Below are 14684 nucleotides of genomic sequence, written 5' to 3'. Positions count from 1 at the left end.
CTTGGCCCCCACTTAGAACGTGCTAGGTGCCTAACCAGCTAACCTGTAGCACTGAATCAGGGAAGGGGATTTATGATAGAATATGTTGTCTTCCCAATAATGTTGCATTTTAGTGGATGTCAACAGTGTCATCATACAAAGAAAGAAAAATCTGTTGAGTTTTATGGTGACAGGTAGCAGAGATGCTATTCCCAGTAAATTACCTACTTGTAGGTTATGGCATACCCCAAAGGTGTGCACGAATATACACACACACACAGCTAGATAAAAGTTGTCAAAATAAACATAGAACCAAATTGCCTGTCCTTTTGCTTTAATTCTCCTGTCCTCTGCTATGTCCATGGCTATATTAAACTTAATTAAATTTCATCTGGATGAAAGTCTTTATAAAGGTCAGGGAGAAAACCTAACTCATTTTTTTGTGCTAATGAGTTCTTTTACTCTTTGAAATCAGAAATGAGGATGGGGCGAAAAAAAAGAAGTTTCAGATGACCTCTGAATTCACCAGTATAGAAATTGCTCATTAAAGCTGTGATTTGAAGAAAATGAATTGCATAAAAATAATTGCCATACCTGTTCTTTTTAAAATTTTATATGTTTCACCAATTTTGGAACACTGGTTTTAATCTCAGCGTACCCATCAATAGTTGTACGCTTTGTGGCTCTAGAGAATTCTATACACATATGCACTTCTCTGAAGACTTAGGCGTGGTTGCACCACATGCTCAAAAACAAACGCATTAAAAGCAGCAGAATTTCCCCCGAAGTGAATATCTTGCACACCAAAAGTCTCCTCTGCTCCAAGTTCATGGAAAGGGCATTAGCAAATTATAAGCATCTGAAGCTGAGGTTTTCCATGTTTATAAACTTAATGAGCAAATGCTCCATTGAGTGATTACATTCTTTATAAATAATTGTGTTTTTAGAAATAAATGTTAACGTTAGTTTGTTATTGGAGATGAATGGAAGCATTAATCCCCAAGTGATCTTTTGCTTTTCCCGGGAGGCAAAATATTTCGTGACATTGAAATCAGAAGTCAAAGACAAACCTAACTACTGAGATGAAATTTACCCCTGGGTAGTGGATGGAATGCTTCTTAAAGTCCTGGTCATGTACGTGTGTGTTGTAGAAGTGTTTCTGATGAGAATTTTGTGGAATGAGTTTTGGAGGGTGCTTACTTTTTTTTTTAACGTTTATTTATTTTTGAGAGACCGAGAGAGACAGAGAACGATCAGGGGAGGGGCAGAGAGAGAAGGAAACACAAAATCCGAAGCAGGCTCCAGGGTCTGTACTGTCAGCACAGAGTCCGACGCGGGGCTCAAACCCACGAACCATGAGATCATGACCTGAGCCGAAGTCGGACACTTAACCAACTGAGCCACCCAGGTGCCCTATGGAGCTTACTTTTTATTAACAAGGTAGAAGGTTTGGTTGGCAGGAAGGATGGTATCATTGTCATATCTCTGATGAAGGGCTTATTATTCCCTTTAAAAAGATTTTGGATTCTAGGGTCTCCAAAGACTGGTGCAGAGCAAAATTCCCCTCCTTTGCAAAGGCGGGTATGAGACCAGCTCTCTTATCAGTCCAAAGGGAGATCGAACTTCTCATCTCATCGGTGGGTCACCATTGCATATGGGTGACTGGATAATGTTATGTTTGTGAGAAACAGAAGAATTAAGGTTCCCTGCGAAGTAAGTTACGTGTTTTTCTGCTCATATAGTAGTAGGGTCTTATTTGCCTTATCATCCTGACTCTCATATGGTGGCCAGAAGAGGGGTAACCACTTCATGCATTGTTTGCACATCAGAAAGCCATGATTTGTATACCTTTACATGATACATCTATGTGGCTGGTGGCTCAGAACAGACTTTGGTTGATCTTTTTGTGCTAACAACTCTAGGAAATTCTGTGAATGGCTATTTACGGTGTCCCACAGGATTGGTGACATTGTTCAGGTTATACCTGGTAGGAACAAAAACTGTATCTTGCTTGTTTATTCTCTCAGCCTGTCCGCTCTTGAGCTCTCTTTTCTTGTGACCCAGCATAATTTGATGAGCCATTTTTAAGCCCTTTAAAAAATTTAGTAGCTTTGCTTCACCTCTGTTGTTTGTGCCTTAAAAGCTTTCCCTGGCCTCATGAATGGAAAACTTTCAGTCAGAAGGAAGCATATAGCCTTTTGCTGGGAGGGTTGCTGTGTTCTAGAGCCCATTGGTCTCTACACAGCCAGGGTCATTTCCCTCCTAAATGGTAAACAAGCTGGCTGAGGAGGAGCCACAGTCTGTTTCTAGAAAAACCTTAGAGCTGGGAAGCACGCTATGAAACGCCTCTAAGTGGTGAATACCTCAGTGTACATCACTTTGGGAAAAGGCAGCTGGAGTCGTGTTAGAGCCAAGCTTATCCTGAAGAGATAACCCCTTTTCCAGAGCTTCTCTTAGCAGAGGGGAGAACTCAGTACTAACTGACTTTGGCATCCACGAAGTCCCAGGTAAATGCACCATTGTGTCTTGGGTGCAGGTTGAGCAGAAAGCAATGCTTCTGACTTTGCTTTGTGATTCTTTCTTTGCTTTCTACACGATTTTGAAGTATTGACAAATACGCAGTTTAGTAACATATTTTTACTTGATCTGCCTTTCTCTGGAGACTAGTGTTTCATTTTCCTGAAGGAAACAGCCCAGTGTAAACATTGGTCTAGGTGTCAGTGTTTTGTCTTTTCATTAGTTTGCTGAATGCAGCGATGTTAACGTCCTCTCTTATGTTCCAAAGCTTTGACTTTGCTGGACACTGCCGCCTATATTCCTTTTTAATCTCTGAAGAAATCTTTACCCAAACTGGTTTTTTTTTTTTAAGTAGGTTATTTGTTTACAACTGCCGTGTTTGACTTGTTCTTCAAGAAATAGCTGTTTGGAAAAAAAAAATAGCTGTTTGTTTTCATGTGTGAAACTTTAGGGATTAAGGGACAGTGAGTGCCAGATATTTTATAGCTTTTGTCTGTATAAGTTAGAGTTTAATGAATGAAGCTGCTTTCCTGCTTTTCCCAGAATGTGCTTTTAAACTGCAATTTTGGAAAGTCAGCTGTGCAAGAGAAGAGAGATTATATTTAAATTTTCTTTCCAGCAGCTAGAGAGATTGAAGTTTCTTTCTCAACTTGAACATAGGAAACAAACTATTGCATGAGTCAAAGGATGGCATGCATCATGTGGAGACTGCGAGTGAGCCATACTGAACACGTACCATTGGTAGCAGATCCACAAGGAAAACACTTGAAAATACATACAGAGAGTACATTTCTTTTGTTTTCTTTACTTTTGGAAAGGCAGCGAGAGGGAAATTGTGTACGTGTAAAACTAAATTCTTATCCAGTAGTGGAAACTGCGAATCAAAGGAGAAAGGAGAATATTTCAAGTTTCAATATATTTGGGGGCACCTGAGTGGCTCATTCGGTTACGCATCTGACTCTTGACTTCGGCTCAGTTCATGATCTCACCGTTCATCGGCTTGAGTCCCATGTCAGGCTCTGCGCTGACAATTGCAGAGCCTGCTTGAAATTCTCTCTCTCTCTCTCTCTCTCTCTCTCTCTCTCTCTCTCTCCCCCTCCCTCCCTCCCTCCCTCCCTCTCCCTCTCCCTCTCCCTCTCCCTCTCTCCCCCTCCCCAGCTCTCTCTCAAAATAAATAAACTTAAAAAAAAAGTCATTCAAGTTTTGATATATTTGACACACTTCATTATGATATGGTTGAGTAGATTTGAAACCTTTAATTTTATATGGATAATCTATTATCAGAGTAGGTATAAATAGAATCAGTAATTACAGTCACAGATATTTAGAGATGAATTTGATGGTAGGTCCAAATAGCAGTGGGCAACATAACCCAGTATCAATAGCGCGTGGAAGAGCTAAGGATCTCTCAAAAGGCATCCAGTTCAACGCTGTGATTTCCCTAAACTCTTTATGAATTAGAAGCCACTGATCTCAAGTAAATCAAAATTGTTCTCAGACACCTGCATTCTTTGGAGAAATTAGGGAGTAGTAAATATATTTCTTTTATATAGGCCGTTTTAAATTAGTTAATTATATCCTTATTTCAATACAGTCTAGATTCTGAAAGTAGGAATTAGAGTTTAATGAAGTATAATATGTCCTGTGTGTCTAATATAACTATCCTGTCATCTGAATTTTGGATTCCTCAAAGCTCCACTGTTAAAAATAACAAAGATGTTTGTAAGTTTGTCCCTAACCTATGACCTGACATTTTAAAAAGAACAAATGAGCTCTCTCCAGACTTTCAGTGCCATTGTTCACAGGGCTGTTTCCAAAGTTGGAAGGAGCCTCGAGGTGTTATTTAGCCACAGATGTAAAGTGACCTGTTTGTAATTGGACTTGTAAATAAAACCTCTGAGAACAGTGCTTCTGAAACTTCTACCTGCCTACTAATCCCTGGGTATCTTGTCAGAAATGCAGATTCTGGGGCCCGGGGGTAGAGCCTGAGATTGCGCATTCCTGAAAAGATCCTCGGTGGAATCCCAATCCTCTTGGTCCCCCATGTCATACTTTGAGAAGACAGTCTTAAAAAGTAGCCGTGAAATGGCCAACCCCCACCCCAAATTAAGAATTCTCCTTTTATACATTCTCCCTTATGGGTATTATGTTGGCCCCAATATTTTCCTGCTTTGGGGTCATTGATGAAAGTCAAGCACAAATGGTTACCTTTCTGGGATTGCTAATATTAAGATTTACTGTAAACCTCTTTCAACATGACTACTAAAAGCTCCATGCCTTTCTTGTACCCATTGTATTTCAAGCACGTAGAATGGCTCCTGGCACATGCTGGGCCCTGAATAAATACCTGCTGAAGGAGGTCATACGTGAATACACATATAACATTCAGATTTGGGGACATTATGAGTACTATTCATTTTGAGTTTTCACTGTGAAATTTTTAATACCCCACAGGAACACATGAAGAAATTACCTAATTCTCTGTAAGTATAGTGTAGAGTGTAGATTACATACATACTGGATCCTGGGTCTTCCTTGATGAGAGTTGTCAGGTTGATACCTGATCTCTTTTCATTGCTTCCCACTGAAATGTAGCTTCCTTAATTAACCAAATTAGGCAATCTCATTATGATAGCAAAGAGTTCAAGGGCAGTATGAAGAGTTTACTTACAAGTTATAAACTTGATAATCTTTGGAAAGGTTATGATATGTTTATATTCATTCACCATAAAGATATTCCTACTCTTCCTGTTTAGAAACAGCTATGATAGCACAAGTCCCAGATTTGATATTTTTCATGTTAAAATTCTCCAAGCGTCAATTCAAACCGTACCTTCTGCGCAGACTTTCTGGAATCCATCCAGAGACGCTTTGTAACTTGATCTCCGGTGCTTGGTTTGGTGCCGGCCATGTCAGCTTCTTGTATTGCAGTCTTTGTTCATCTTTTACTGTCCCAACAGTCACTCCATCGGAGAGAAATGCTTTCATCTGTATATTTTTATATGTCCAGGTGTGCCTAATCTAATGCTGGCCCACAGCAGCAGTAAGTGTTGACTGAAGAAGTGAATGAATGGTTTGAGCATTTAACGAGAGAAAGAAGACCAAACCAGGCAGAAGTTATCTGGGACAGCTTTCTGGAAAAAGTGATGATGCTCATTTGGTTTGACGCTATCTCCTGCCTTATAATTACGATAGCCCTGCTGCCAGTATTTGAGAGTTGTGTATAAATGCTCCACAAGAAGACGGTGTTGCTGCATAAAGCAGCAAACTGTGAAGGTATTTACAGATGTTCTGAACTTAATTCTTACTCAAAGGAAGGAGCTTTTGGGGGGACATAGAAGTGTCTAGAATTGCATCTGTCATCTGGAAAGGAAGGTTGGTATGTTCAACAAATACTCCTTGAGCAACAATGAGTAAAACTGGTTACCCACTTTCCAGGAGTTCATGCCCTACTGACACGTAGACTGACACCAAATAGACTATAAGGAGCTCTGTTGTGGAAAAGTGAGCCCAGTGCTGGCAGAACCCAAAGGGAGGAGGCACGGATTCCAGCTGGAGGTGGTAGAAGCTAACGAGTCACATAGAAATGTTTTCCATACATTCTGTCTCTCAGTGGTGTCTGAAGTAGAATCCATCTGCCACAGGCAGTCTGACCTCTTTGTGATCATTCACATGGATGTTGGTGTGGGAGCTCGGTCATCTGCAAGCTGCTCTCCCGGTACTGCCTTGCCCAGACTCTTCTGGACTCGTGCATCTGTGCAGGATTCTTTTGTGCCTGTTGGATGGGTATCTTGCCGGCTGTCAGTATGCTTGCTTTCCCCATGTTCAGTCTGGTGTGTTCTGAGCTGTTACATAGATAAAGGAAGGGTCCTGAGGCTTTTTTATGGGAGTGAAGCTGGGTAGAAAGCCATTTTTTATCATCTAAGGCCTGTATACTTCCTGATACATTTTCACTTATTTTTTAATGATAGCTGTCTTCTGTGAAGTGTCTACTAACTGATTGGTATCATGGCAGTTGCATTGTAGATATCGCTTCAAATGCTCAGAACTATCCTACAGGGTTGATGGTGTTTATATCCATTTTATAGAAGAAGAAACTGAGGTTTAAGAGATTAACTTACGCTGGTCTCAGAGCTGGTAAACAGTAGAGCCTCATTCTTTCCCCAGTCTGTCTGACTCCAAAACTTAGGTTCTTTTAACTGTCCCATTCAGCCTTTGTAGGTGGAATTGAGTCACCTGGTCAAGGGGACTGTGTTCCTTCCTTTATGGAGCTTTAGCTGGGGGCTGTGGTATTCGAAGCCTGGATAACTGATCCCAGTAGAGGAAGTATTACTGTTTTGTGGTGTGTACAGATTATTCCAGTGGTGTTTGCCTTTTTGTCTGTCTTCTGCTAATATTTGTTTCTCTTCAGGAATTTTGATAGGGGATTGATTGATAAGATTGATAGGGGAAAAAGGTTTGTCACAATCTCCTAGTCTTTCATTCATCTGTGCTGGGTCCCAGTGGGGAAACCGATAAAAGGAATTAACATATATACTGCTAGGTCTAGACTGCTTGAAGCAGTAAAAAACTATGTATTACGCTTGGCACATGTATACTGAATAGTAAATGGATATGGTTTTGACTCTGCTATAATTTGAAACAACTCCAAAAGTATTTCAATTTAATATCTGCATTTATTTATATCAGCTCTGGCTTTTCCAACAATCTGGCTTTTTGCCATAGAAGATTGGAAATTTTCTCATAATAAATTCATTCATTTATTGATTTCTAAATACATGCTATAAAAATAATTTTGAGAGAATCAAACTCAGACTAATTCAGAGTTAAAGGGCACTAAAGTTTATGTCAGGAAACAAAATGATAGCATTCTGGAACTTTACAAAGTGTGAGGAGTTAGCTCTTTCATAAATGAGTTTGTGACAAATTTAAATAAATAGGAATCAGGATGGCATTTTAATAAGTTTCTCTGTTTTAGAGGTTTTCCCATTCCTTAAATAAAGTTAAGTGTAGACTGTGGCTCAGTCTCTTAAGCGTCTGACTCTTGATTTTGGCTCAGATCATGATCTCACGGTTTGTGGGATTGAGCCCCACATCCGGCTCTGCACTGACAGTGTGGAGCCTGCTTGGGATTCTCTCTCCCTCTCTCTTTGCCCCTCCCCTGATTGTACTCTCTCACTCTCAAAATAAATAAATAAACATTTAAAAATATCCCAGAATCTTAGCAGTATTTGTATTTACTTAAACATCATGTAACTGCCTCCTATGTGTATTGCATTGTGCTGTTTGTTGTGAAGTACTTTTGTTTCTGAATCTTGATCCCTTTCTGGAGAATGATGACATTATAGAGACTTTTCCAGGGTCCCAGACTTTTAAGCGTTAGCTTCTACCATCTTCCCTAGAGGAGTAGATTACAAAGTGATCTGGGGAGTAATTTATTTGGTAAATAGCCTGACTTTTAAGAAGTTCATCACTTTAACAGATTGGGCTATATTTTTCCAAAATGTAAATTGTTCCTGGAGAAGGTGAAGAGTAAATCAGACTCTTTGAAGGTTTGCCTGAACACTTTTAGGTCAAAGAGTAAAACCTGTTAAATCTGTGTCCTGAAGGAATTAATTGATGCCGTTGATAAAAAGTGCCTCGTTTGGCCTTGTGGAATATTGAAAGGGACTGCTTGCAGCTTTCCTTGTTTACTTCCCAGTGACTGAATGCCTCTCCTTTCTTATAAAAGGATTGTATGACTATTTGTTGTGCTGTATATTGCTTTAAGATCCCAAAATTGCCCTAGGATTGTTATGGCTGGCATACTTCATTAGCACCTTCTCCACTTTTAAGATTCACATTATTTGGCAACATGTGTTGAACATCTTCTATGCATCCATCAGTCAGTACTGGGAGTGGGGGATAGATTTTTTTTTTTTTTTAAGTAAGAGTCCCTGCATTTGTCACTCATGGTCTAGTTCAGGAAACAAACATAGGAGGCCGTGAGGATGCAGTGAAGAGCTGAGAGCAAACAGCGGGAACAGGAAACACCAAAGCCTTCCTAGAAACCTGATGCTTTTGAGCAGAGTATAGAGGTTGAGTTGACCTGATGTGGAAAATCTTCATAAATGTTTTTACATCCATTCCCTTCTCTTCCGTCATTTCTCTACCCTCCCCCCCCCCCCCCCCCCCGCCCGGCTGCTTCCAGTTTCTTCAGCCCCCTACAGCTGCCCAGCATGTATTTTCCTCACACCCCATTTCTCTTCAGCTCTTTTTGTTCTTCAGGACTTTTCCACACTGGGGCTCCACACACAGCCCCCCTCCACAACAAAGAATGCAGCGCAAGCAGGTGTCCTGAGAGAAAGACACATTTCCTCCACAGTAGACTGGAAACCATCACCACTTTTCTTTAGACATCCTAGGCACAAAGTGAATTCAAAATCATGTTGATAGCTAGTGATAGAAATAGATCAGAAGTGGAGGGATTAGCAAGCGGTCAAAGGAAGTCACTCAGTGAATCCCCAAATCCCAGCCATCACTCTGCTCATTCAAGCTTCTGCTAGCACTGTCAGGAGACGCAGGATCCCTTTACGGATGTTTACATCCCAAATAAATGCAGCTTGTGTAGACATTCAATAGAAATTGAGCTGTGGGTGTGCCAACAAGAGGTACTAAGGTCAGAGATGTTATAAATACCATCAAATATGCTCTGATACTCTTACTGATTTCTTTTGTTCACTAAAACTCTGTTACTCTCAAGCAAAGGAAATAAAATGGTTCACTACCCCCTTTTCTAAAAGTAGCACATCCTTTCTTCCACACATGGGGAGCACCCTAGATCTGGATTAGCTTTACAGGTATCTAGAGTCTTATTAGTGGTGTCTTCTAAGACACTAGTGAAGACCCTGGAAGATCAACAGGGCCAATTTGTGTGAAAGGCTCTGCAAGTGGTAAAGTGGTGTATAAAATCAGTTGTTCTACATCTGTGATGCCAGCAGGTGCCCTTAATTCCATAGCTGTCCATCACTGATATTGAGGACTGGTATCCTTACTTTTCTCCATCGTGTCTCCATTTGCCTTCTCTTCCTCGTCTCCATTTATCCGCAGAACATGCTGATACTTACATGCCTGTCATCTTCTGAACATCACTGTCAGAGGTAGCATTTGTCCGTTTCACCACTTTTCCCCATTCCTGTGACCCAGGAGCACCCACATCATCCATTCCATTGGCCAGGTCTTTTGCTTAGGACTTCAGAGTGCTCAGCCAGTCAGGGCTTGAACCAAGGGCTTGTTCTTTGTATGCAGTGTGCTGGCCTCATCTATCTAATGGACTCTTCTAATGCCAGTGGACAGGACTCCCCAATGCCCTATATACTCTGTCTTTGGTTTTCAGTCTTCTTGACAGAACGCTGTTGTTATCCAGCTTCTAATAATGGGTGGTTGAGTTAGAGGGAAGAGAATCTCACTGGATCAGTGAGTCTAAGATTTTTGATCTTAAGCACACTGCATAGGCAACCTCCTGATCTGGAGAGCCCTGGCCAGTTTGTGTCTCTGTCCTAGGGCACTGCTACTGATAAATCCTCCTGATTATTGCTGCTACCCAAAGATGTATCCTATTGGTGAGCTAGAGCCATCAGCCAGGAGTCAGCTAATACTTAAAAAGAATGCAAGTCTGGCTGCTGCATTTCCTGTCTTGTGGATTGATGATCTTGGGCTGTTTTGCTGATGTCATTGTACATCTGGTTTTTTGGAGTGAGTGTAACAAGGAAGGAGAATGGTTAATCTAGCAAGAACTCATTATACCATGAATGATGAAGGGTGGCTCCTGTTTTATTCCTATTTGATTTGTTTGCTTCATTGGGGAAAACAAATGATTATGTCACCCTATAGAGAATTTCACTTTCTCTTTGACATACAAATAAACAGCCTCCCACATTTCATTTATTTTTGCCACTGCTAGAATGGTTGATTAAAAAAACACATTGTTATTCTGCTTTCCTATATCATGACCTTCAGTACTGGGTAAGGAAGAGAAACCAATAAAGTACGTATATTTTTTAGGAAATGAGGGATCCTTTGCTACAAATACCCCTAGAAACCCAGGTCCATTAAGGAGATGTATGAGATGATGACAAAACCAAACTAAAGAAGAGGGAGGAGAACTGCGTCTTCATTTTATTTCCTGTAATATGTCTTGGAGGTGAGGATTCGGCTCTCATTAATTCATTAAAGCAAAACTTCTTGCCGTCTTCCTCTGACAAAATGTTCCTGGTAATGGGCACATTCATTCATTTCCACTAAGAACATGTGTTCAGCCTTTGGTATCTAAAACACAAGTGAGGTGTTAGTTGTTAGAGGTTCCAGATGCTGGCTAATTTGGATTTTCCCAGGGCCAAATTGGCAACCTTGTGGCCGCTAGTCTCTAGTAATGTGTGTATTTGCTATTTATATCCCTTGACACTTGGGCTTTTGGAGCCCAGCAAGAGGTGTTTTGTGATACTTCCAGTGCCAGCCAGTATTGATTTGTGATTAGCCAAACCTGATTTGAACAGCAGTTTGCAGGCCCATGTCTTGGAGGTATGTGGATATTGCGCAGTGGAGGGTATAGATTAGGGGGTCTTGACATTCTGTTGCTAGGTTACTGAACCCTGAATTACTGAACCCTGAACGTAGCATTTGTGTTCTAAAATTGTTATTTATGGTCGAAAGCAGCTGCTGCGCATATTTGGGGGGAGAGTATGGTGAGATGTAAAATAAATGAAACTAAATCGTTAGACACAGTACATCAAACAGTAATTATAAGGAAATGTTTATGGCAAACTAGGAAAGAGATTGATTCCTCCTCTTTCTGCCCCTTGCAACATTGGGAGACTTATTTAGCTCGTGTTCATGGAGTTGTTGGGCCAGCCTCTACAGAGCCATTATGTGAACTCAGTCATGACCTAGACTCTGTAATAAAAGTCAGCTGATGCAGTTGTGGATGCTCTAGCCAACGCTCCTGATCTGGGGTGCATGTGGGGGTGGCAGTTTTGGCTGTACGTTTTTCTTTCTTTCCCTTTTGATTCCTTTTTTAGTGAATTTTCTCCTCTATTTGTAATTTTTTATCATATGGACAGAAGTTTCTATTTAAAAATAACCTTTATCCAGAGAGTAATTTTACCAAATTATGGTATAATTATACTATCAACATTTGACCTTTTAAAACAGCCTCTAATAATCAGAAATGTACAACTGCACATTCGGCAAAAGTTTTTTTTTTTTTTTTATAATTTCTATAGTTCTCTCATCCTGCACACTTTTGTTTTCTAGCCAACATGTCAGGTAACAAATATTCATTAATCTCCTACTTTGTGCCAAGAATTGCACAGGATCAAAGACGTGGAAAGCATGGCTTACCTCAAAAAGTTAAAAATGAATTAGGATGCCAAGAGAAAAATGTACAAAAGTTAACAATGTAAAACAACACTATAGGAGATGTCTCAAAGCTGTGTGTGTGATGCTTTCCTGAGTGACTTCAGAGGGAGGGGCCTCCCACAGGCCAAGTTAGACTGAGATGGAAAGATTACTGCGGACAGGTGCCAACATGGGTAGGCGATGAATGGTCTTGTGCACGCGTGCTGACGAGTTTGGAGAAGGGGAAGACCTGTGTGGCCTGGGGCAAGATTTCTTAGAGATGCAAAGACTTGTTCTGCACTTTAAAGACAGGTAGGATTCTAATAACAGGCAGAGATTAATGGGTAGGAGTTCCTTTTTTTTTTAAGTTTATTTATTTGAGAGTGTGTGAGCAGGGAAGGGGTGGACGAGAGAGAGAGAGAGAGAGAGAGAGAGAGAGAGAGAGAGAGAGAGAGAATCCTAAGCAGTCTCCACGCTATCGGTGCAGAGCCCAACGTGGGGCTGGAACTCACAAACCGTGAGATCATGACCTGAGCTGAAACCAGGAGTTGGACACTTAACTGACTGAGCCACCCAAGCACCCAACGGGGAGAGCTTTCTATCTGAGATGAGACTGTGACCAGAGGCATTTAGGGTTCAGCCAAGAAAATAGGTCCACGGGTTAGTAGCCGGAGACTAGACTGGCTAGAGCAAGGTATGCATAGAAAGCTAGACAAGTTTGGAGATGTGGAGGAAAGGATTTCCATGAGAAGGAGTTTAAATTTTTATCTGGAGATGTTTATTTTATATTTTTTCATTGTGTGCATATTTTGAATAAACACTGTGAGAAGCTGGGAATATGGGAATACACTAGGGAGTGAAAGACACAGTCTGTGTCTCTTAAGGAATGTGCACTCTAGACCTGTGGAAGCGATATGCAATTAGGAATTAAGAATATCCTGCAGTGTGCTGGGTGCTATGAAGGCACACTGGGACCTTTGGGAAGGGACAGCTCATGCAAACCAGAAGTTAGGTAAAGATGAGGAAGGAGAGCTTTCTAGTCAGGGGCAATAGCAGGTGCAGACGGAGGTGAGAAGGCAGAGATAGCCTGCTGCTTGCCATTTTGAAAAGGGTTTATTGAGTTCCTACTGTCTGCCTAGCCTCACACCCCCTCCACTAGTGGGGGAGACAAATACAGGAGATGCTTTCTGCCCCCAAAGCACTTAGTGTCTTTTTAGAGAAGGATGTCTAAGAAACACCAAATCATTGCTCTACAAGTCAGATTTAGGAAAGAGAAAATTGAAGGAAGGTGAAACAGTGTGGAAGCTTCTTCCTAGAAAAGTTAAGACTGAAGCAGAGACATAGAGAATTGGGCATGTGAGCAGAATATTGAGGGAGAAGGGTGGTTCTGTGAGACCCACCTGATGTGATGCTAGTAACCTTGGAGCAGTAGAAAGAGACGACCCTGGGTCAAGAGGTCTGGGTCCCATTGGATGGACCCTCTTCTTTTAGTTTTCTTATTTGTAAATCTGGGAACCTTACCTCAGTGGTCCTTGAGGGCATGTCTAACTTGAAAGACTAGGTGTCTTGGGCTTTGCCCTCATGGCATTAGTGAGTTCTGGAGGATTTTGAAACAGAGGAGGGACCTGATAGAATCAGTGCATTTAAAAGATTAATTTGGGGGTGCCTGGGTGGCTCAATTGGTTGAACTCAGGTCATGATCTCATAGTTTGTGAGTTTGAACCCCACATCGGGCTCTGTGCTGACAACTTGGAGCCTGGAGCCTGCTTCAGATTCTGTGTCTCCCTCTCTCTCTGCCCCTCCCCCATTCATACTCTGTCTCTCTCAAAAGGTAAACATAAAACAAAGATTAATTTGTCTTTATTGTAGAAAATTAATGGGATAATTACTAATTTATGAGAAGTCTAATTTTTTCCTAAAATTTTTAATCATGTTCTGATGCTTTTAAAACTGCTAATAGGACCAACCTGATGTCTACTGGACATTGCTTTTTGAGTTCTTTCTCAAAAAAGCAAAAACCAAACAAAAAATATGGCCTAGAAAGGCCTGATGAATAAGGGAGAGGCAAGGCTAAGCCCCAAAAGTGATCTACAAATACAAATTTTAATTTGGATCCTAATAATTCTTTAAAGTTTTCAGGGAGATTTTAGAATTAGAAAATGTATGTCTTTGGGGCTCCTGGGTGGCCCAGTCAGTTAAGCGTCCAACTTTGGCTCAGATCACGATCTCATGGCATGTGAGTTTGAGCCCCACATCGAACTCTGTGCTGACAGCTCAGAACCTGGAGCCTGCTTCCCATTCTGTGTCTCCCTCTCTCTCTGCCCCTCCCCTGCTTGCACTCTGTCTCTCTCTGTCTCTCTCTTTCTCTCTCAAAGATAAATAAACATTAAAAAAATTTTTTTTAAAAGGAAAATGTCTTTTTATTTTTGTAGTACCATATCTATGGTGGTCATGGCAGTGATGTAATAGAGGTGATAATAGGGTGGCAATCCTTCCAGATACAGGAATACTAAGCAGCTTGCCAAATGTGCCTTTGTCATATACAGGACCACAACCACCTCAGCCTATCCACCCATTGTGGAGGTCCCACAGAGATGACAGCTGGACAGAGGCCTTGTTAGAATATGATGTGGTCAAATCCTATATGTAACCTACTTCTGCTCTTCCTTTCTCCAATAAAATGGTTTATCACGAAGCCATGTATTTAGTTCTTTATCCAGATGAAGACTTGAAACTTGCATGTGTCAGACTGGAACTGAATGTGGATCTGTTGGAGAGTGTTGATGCCAAGGAGGACTGGCTGACATGTCTTT

At 41.1% G+C, this 14684-nt stretch overlaps 1 protein-coding gene across 1 annotated transcript in view; it reads left to right on the top strand.

The window, feature by feature from the left end:
* The first annotated feature begins 2371 nt into the window (after positions 1–2371).
* The window catches only part of CF1H1orf21 (chromosome F1 C1orf21 homolog), a 176895-nt gene continuing 164582 nt past the window's right edge, over positions 2372–14684 (top strand). Inside the window, exon 1 of the mRNA XM_047840781.1 lies at positions 2372–2486. The gene's annotated coding sequence lies outside the window, so the exon portion shown is untranslated. The remainder of the gene's footprint in view (positions 2487–14684) is intronic.

This window comes from Prionailurus viverrinus, chromosome F1 (genome assembly GCF_022837055.1).
Source record: "Prionailurus viverrinus isolate Anna chromosome F1, UM_Priviv_1.0, whole genome shotgun sequence".
Taxonomy (NCBI): domain Eukaryota; kingdom Metazoa; phylum Chordata; class Mammalia; order Carnivora; family Felidae; genus Prionailurus; species Prionailurus viverrinus.
This window is presented reverse-complemented; position numbering and strand designations above follow the sequence as displayed.